The sequence below is a fragment of the Dermacentor silvarum genome, chromosome 4 (genome assembly GCF_013339745.2).
Source record: "Dermacentor silvarum isolate Dsil-2018 chromosome 4, BIME_Dsil_1.4, whole genome shotgun sequence".
In the NCBI taxonomy this organism is placed as follows: domain Eukaryota; kingdom Metazoa; phylum Arthropoda; class Arachnida; order Ixodida; family Ixodidae; genus Dermacentor; species Dermacentor silvarum.
This window is the reverse complement of record NC_051157.2, coordinates 117554847-117561877: the sequence shown is the minus strand read 5'-3', so window position 1 is coordinate 117561877 and position 7031 is coordinate 117554847.

The following is a 7031-nucleotide window of genomic DNA, read 5'->3' as shown; positions in this document are numbered from 1 at the left end:
AAAGCGGAGTGCCGGCGGTGGCCAGGCGTGCGGTCTGCGCGTAAACAAAGCGCGGGCCTGGGCTTCGGACCCACTGCGAATGCGTTACTTCTACTGCGGCACCGCCGCCGCTTGAGAATGCGCTCCGCGCGAGCCACGCGTTCCCGTGTTCATGCTTTCTTTCTGAACGACGCCACTGGTAGAAATGCTTCGTCTGCCGCTGCTGCTAACGAGCTGCCTGAGCAGAGGCTCTGCGCCACCGCCGAGAGCACCCTGTCGTTCAGAATTGAAATCTCTGCCACAATATATCGCGAATTCAAAAGACCTAAACAGCTGCGCTCGAAATTTGCATTAGGGTGTATCGTAACCGTCGGTGAATTTTCCTACAGGTTTTAGCACTCGCGGCTTCACCAAACCGACGTCACGGTTAAGCATCGCACTTCATGCCGTCATAGCCATTCAAGGGCTGTCCAGCTCAAACAGCGAAAGACTGGATTCATCTTCCTGCTGAAGCGATGCACCACTCCCGTCGTTAATCTTTCAGAGCACTCATCAAAAATGTTACCTACTAGATATGCCCATCTCTCATGTAAAACACCAAGTGGGGTATTTGAGGTATCAATTAATAAATAAAAACAAAACCATGCGGCAGAAACCGTGTTCGTGCTGTCGCGTTGAAAGCCACACTAAATCCCCCTAAAAACAAAGACAATAACAAAAACGACCGGTTGTTTCTGTTATTCCGCTGTTTCGAGTGATTTTGCGTTGCCACAGTGCGCAGAATGGCTTTTTCGGCAAAGGAAAAGGTCTCAGGGATTGAACCTTTAGCATTTAGAGAAAGCGGTAGTCAGATGTCAAGGAACCGAAGAAAGAAATGAGGCCTATAAAGGCAGGAAGGATAACCAGAGGTAGTTCCGGTTGTTTATGCTGCATGGGGTCAAGTTGGGGGGGGGGGGGGGCGATAAAGAGAGAAATAAAACATCTGCCTTCTTGTTCTGAATTTCAGTTTAACACCGCAAGTGCTGCCACAAGGCTTCTCACTCGCCCTGCTTTGCGCCTTCGATGAAGATGAAGTGGAAGCTTTCCCGGTGGCCGCTCCTCCTGGTTCCTCGGCTCATCAGCAGTCCGATTATTGCCCCAGCAGCACCTTTAAATTGATGATCGCTTCCGACTTGCCACCTCAGCAGACTAAAGAACTCCACCACGTTCTGCTTTCCTACCTTGACATTTTCGACATTAGCGGCCGTCCCTTGTGCCAAGCCACGGGCGTGACTCATCGCATAAATACCGGCGACGCGCTCCCTATTCATCGGCGGCCATATCGGGTGTCCGCCCTTGATCGTCAAATTATTGAAAGTGAAGTTGACAAGATGCTTGCCAAGAACATCATCGAGCCATTTTGCAGTCCCTGGGCATCGCCTGTCGTGTTATTCAAAAAGAAAGACTGCACATGGCGAATCTGTGTGGATTATTGGCACCTTATCAGAATTGATCAAGAGCTGTCTGCTTGGCGCCCGGTATTTCTCCTCCATCGACTTACGCTCTGGGTACTGGCAGATTGCTGTGGACAATATGGACCGTGAAAGGACGGCATTTGTGACACCTGATGGTCTTTACCAATTCAAGGTCATGCCGTTCGGACTTTGTAACACTCCGGCCACTTTGGAGCGCATGATGGACTCTCTGCTCAGAGGCTTCAAATGGTCCACATGTATTACAGCAGAAGCTGTTTATGGACTCATTCTAACAGCCGTTTCGGTTGGCGATGGTGTCCGCCGCCGCCGGTGGTGTCTGATGTCCGTACCAGCTATCGCCGGGAATGAGAAAAAGACCGAGTTCTCGCCGGGATCGAACCAGGCCAGGCACGCTGCGTGGCAGTCAGCTACTCTACCATTGAGCCACGCCAGCGCTTGCCAGCATGCATTATAACAAAATGTCCTATAGGGCATATAATGTTGGGATTCGGCCGTCGGCACAATGCACCGTTCGAGTTTTGATTGATGGGATCAATCAAAACTCGTGCGCTCACATGCTAAACTAGGGTAGTACTTTCTCTCTTCGGCGTCGGCTTTCATCTTGTGCCGTCAACGCCTCGTTCACTTGACAGAGACCGACAATTCCGACGACGTGTATCGATAGCACCTTCGCTTACGAACTGCTGACGATTGTATGGTGTCACGTGGCCGCGAACAACTTCTTGTAGTTAACTCTGACATCACCGATGGTGACGTTTTAGTTGCACCGTCAGCCCGTTGCCTATCCAAAGCGATTGCTCTGGCACCCAGCCTTCTTCGCTTCACCAATGGCGCGGCCACTTTGGCTGTACTCAACACAACCACTGAGCCAGTATTGCATCCTAAAAGCGCTGTTGTCATTTGCGTCTTGAACACTCAACCTGTCTCTGTGCTTACCTCGTCTACTGCTGTTTCACAACCACCCACGGACTTAAGTGCCGTACCTGCTTCTGTTCTCGCTAGTGCAATCAGCACCGATGTAACGCCACAGAAGACGGAGGAGTTACTGGCGTTGTTATTCAAGCATAAATACTCCTCCGACGTGCACTCTCCTCTTCTGGGACAGGCTTCTGTGACGGCTCATCGCATACACATAGATGGAACTTCTATCGTGCGCCGGCGGCCATATCGCGTTTCTTCCGCCGAATGCCAGATCATCGATACCGACGTTGCCGACATGCTGAAACGAAGCATAATGCGCCCTTTCGTCACCTGTCGTTTTTGTGCATAAGAAAGACGGCTCAGTGCGATTTTGCGCAGACTGCCGTGCCTTGTACAAAATAACCCGAAAATGCCTATATCCACAGCCTCGAATCGATCATGCGTTAGATTCATTACAAGGCCCGGAGTATTTCTCCAGCCTTGATCTTTGCTCCGGATACTGGCAGATCTCTATGCACGAAGCAGACAAGGAAAAAACTGCTTTTGCCACACCCGAGGAATTTTACGAATTTAACGTGATGCCTTTCGGCCTTCGTAATGCTACCGCAACCTTTGAGTGGATGATTGACGCTGTACTACGGGGCGTAAAGTGGAAGACTTGCTTGTGCTACCTTGACAACATCATCATATTTTCGTCGACCTTCTATCAGCACTTGCGGCACCTCGATGAAGTCCTGACATGCTTCTCAGCTGCTGGCCTTCAGCTGAATACAAAAAAGTGCCACTTCGCCAGCAAAATCATTAAAGTACTCGGACACGTTGTCAGCAAGGAGGGCATTCGACCTGATCCCGATAAGATTACTCTATCCTCCGCTTCCCCAAGTCTCAACGCGCCAAAGACTTGCGTAGCTTCCTTGGCCTAGCTTCATATTTCCGGCGCTTCATACGTAACTTTGCCACCATTGCCACGCCGGTCCATCAACTCCTTCCTTGTGGAGCTCCCTACGTATGGTCGGACGAATGCCAATTTGCTTTTGACGCCCTCAAGCGTGCCCTCACATTCGAACCTGTGCTTTGTAATTTCGACAACACCGCACCCACTCTTCTGCATAGTGACGCCAGGGGCCACGGTATCGGCGCTGCTCTTCTGCAACTTCAGCAAAATTCCGAAGAACTTGTGGTCGCATATTCAAGTCGCACGCTAACAGCTGCGGAGCAAAAATTGTACAATTACCGAGCAAGAGTCTCTCGCCGTTGTTTGGTCCGACCAAAAATTTCGGCCTTATCTGCATGGCCGCCACTTTACGGTCGTTATTGATCACCACGCCTTGTGCTGGTTGACGAAGCTAAAAAATTTAACGGGACGTCTCAGCCGTTGATACTTCGTTTACAAGAATACGACTTCGACGTCACCTACAAGTCTGGAAAGAAACACCAGGGTAGCGATGCTTTCTTTCGTTGTCCCCTACCACCATCTTCAAACACTGCCTGCTTACCACCTTCTATGAGCAAACCGCAGGACGCGTCTTCTGCATTTCCTTCGCTCGCAGTGCTCGACCGGCTCCCATCCAGCCACTCTCATACGCTTGCAGCTTGGCCACGTAGTGGATCCTACTGCCACTCCATTATGGAAGGTATTCGCGGAACATCTCGCACACCTAATGCTCGGCTCCGTCGGCAGTTGAAGAACATCGAGGTCGAAATTTTGATGTTATACCGGCACGTGTTTCATCCCGAAGGACACCGCTGGGCTCCTGTCGTTCCCCGATCACTTCGGGCCCAGACACTGGGGACCTTTCATGACGATCCCACTGCCGGTCACTTTGGTTTCCATAAAACCTATGAGCGAAGCCGCCGCCGCTTCTCATGGCCTGGACTTGCAACCAGCGTAGCGAAATACGTGGCTTCCTGTTCGCTCTGCTAAAACCGAAAACAACTGACCTCACCTCCGGTGGGACTGCTCTAACCTGTCCCGTGTCCTGAAGCTCCTTTCGCAGTCAGTTGGTATCGAGCTGTATCTACCGCTACTCTTATCAGCTCGCGGTAAACGACGGATCGTGGCAGCTGTAGACCACTTGACACGGAAAGGCTGAAACAACCGCACTACTTTCAGGGTCCGCAGCCGAGGTTGCAGCCTTTTACTTGGAAGCCATATTTTTAAGGCACGGAGCCCCACGTGTCCTTTTGAGTGACCGCGGCAGGACCTTTCTGTCTAAACTTCTCGACGATTTCTCCGTGCGTCCAATGCCATCCATAAAATAACTTCCCTCAAGCTAACGGCCTCACAGAGCGCTTTCATCGCACGCTGTCCGACATGATATCAATGTACATTAACCCTGACCACACCAATTGGGATGCCATTCTCCCATTCATGCACTTTCGCATACAACACGGCCCTCCAACGCAATGCAGGGTACTCGTCCTTTTTCCTTGTGTATGGTCGTCAACCGATCACAAGCCTTGACGTTTCTTTCTTTGGTGTCCTCGTGCCCTCGTCCACATCAATGTGTGAACAGTTCGTTTCGCGCATTGCCTGGTGCCGCCAACGCGCCCACCTCAACACCGACGCTAGTCAACAAGACCACAATACTCGCTATGATGCATCCCACCGTGTCGTTTCCTTCCACCCTGAAGACGAAGTGTTGCTGCAGACCGCAGTTCGCGCTCCTGGCTCATGCGAGAAATTTCAGTCCCGTTTTATCGGGCCCTACACTGTTCGAGAACAGACTTCGCCAGTTAACTATCGCGTCACTCCCGTTGTTACGCCTTTGGACGGCCGCTGCCGTGCGATAGAGATTGTGCATGTTTCGAGTTTAAAGTCTTTCATACGGCGTTCGCCGCCATAACCAGCGGCAAGGTTTGGCGCTTCCACGTGCGGGCGAAATTGTGTATTATGTTACCCTTCATCTTCATAATCTGTATGCGCGTATATCCATCATGATGGCCAGCGTCATTCTCTTCAGCGCGCGGCCTGCTAAATACACCGTTGAGGTTTAACTGCTGTCTAGTAATATATATATATATATATATATATATATATATATATATATAAGAAAGGTAACCGAGGGGCCCGATTTTTATTAATCATATCATAAGCAGCCAACCAACAAAGACACCTAGGACAACAAGGGTTGTTGTTGGTTGTGGTCCTTGGTGTCTTTGTTGGCTTCTTAGGATATATATATATATATATATATATATATATGTATATATATATATATATATATACCGCCGCAGCGACGGTAATACAACAGCTATTGTGTTTTCCAAAGCTGCGAACACCTCGGCGATATTCAGGTGCAGAACATACATGTTGTGAAATTCATGTTTACATGCAAGCCAGTCAGCGGAATTTTGAAGGTGGTGCCCTGAAAATATGCGCGCATTAAACTCGCCTTGAAAACAGGCTATTGTGTGTATATTATTAGCAAATGCGTTATGTTGTCAAAGTGTAGTGAGAGTGGAGGGGCAAGATCAATACCGGTAAGAATCAATAAAGAATCGGAACATTTACTGGAGAACTTGCGCCCACAAAGCAAGTAATACTGCAGTGGCAACGAGAGTGGCATTAACATTTGGCGATCGTCGAATCAGAATGTGCACCATGCGCAGTGGCACTTCGGTTCTATCTTGTCACCGACAACTTGAATGTCTCCTTCTCCGCAGCTTTGAGAAATCCTGTTCAGTCCGAAGAATTGGCGCAAGAATTCTTCACAACTTTGGACTATACCAAAAAGACCAGTTGATCTATAGCTACTTAAGTAAGCGTTTTCAAAGCGTCCAAACTGATGGAAACCTCTCATCTGCTATGAGCATCAATCAAGGTGTTCCTTTGGGCTTGATCCCCGGCACTTTTCTCTTTCTATTGTTTATTAACGACTTACCTCATGTTCTGACCATTACCGTCTCTGTATCAGACGCTTATGACTTGGATATATTTACTAGCGAAAATAATATCGAGTAGCCACAGTGAAAAGATCTACGTAGCGGAAGCTCTTGTTACCTAAACACGTTGAGCATACATCCGCTAAATAGAGTACTTATGGTTTGTCACCCCTTCGTCATAATAAAAATGTCGATATCTATATCTGTTTGTTTTCACATTAACTTAATAGCAGTTTATTTATTTATTCCTCACAGGCCCCGAAGAGTATAGGGTGAGGGGGGCATATCAATAGAAATACAGTGCAAAATAGTAAACCACAGTAACGGTGCAAGAGACGCGGTACAAGGCAAATACAGAAAATACACACAAAGTTGATTAAAAAAAGGGTGTTTCCGATAACAATATGCTTCTTCGCGTAATTTTACATAGGTACCTGAAATGAAATCTTCGTGCGAAATCACTCGTGCAAAAGATTTATTTCGGAATTTGCGTCATCATCAAAATTAGATAACATTTTCTGCCGCACACTACCCTGTCGCTTTATCACGCACGCGTTCACAGTCATTTCTTTTATTCTGTATCAACGTGGGGCAATACGTACTTAATACAGCTCAGTCAACTTCGACGCCTAAAAAATCAGGCGCTTCGTCACATGACTTTCAGTTCTTTCTTATCCAGTACAACACCACTTGACCGCAGCCTCAACATTCATACTTTTCATCAGCTCTCTCGGCTTAAGTTAGAAGTTGTATTGACCCTTTTCCCGGCGC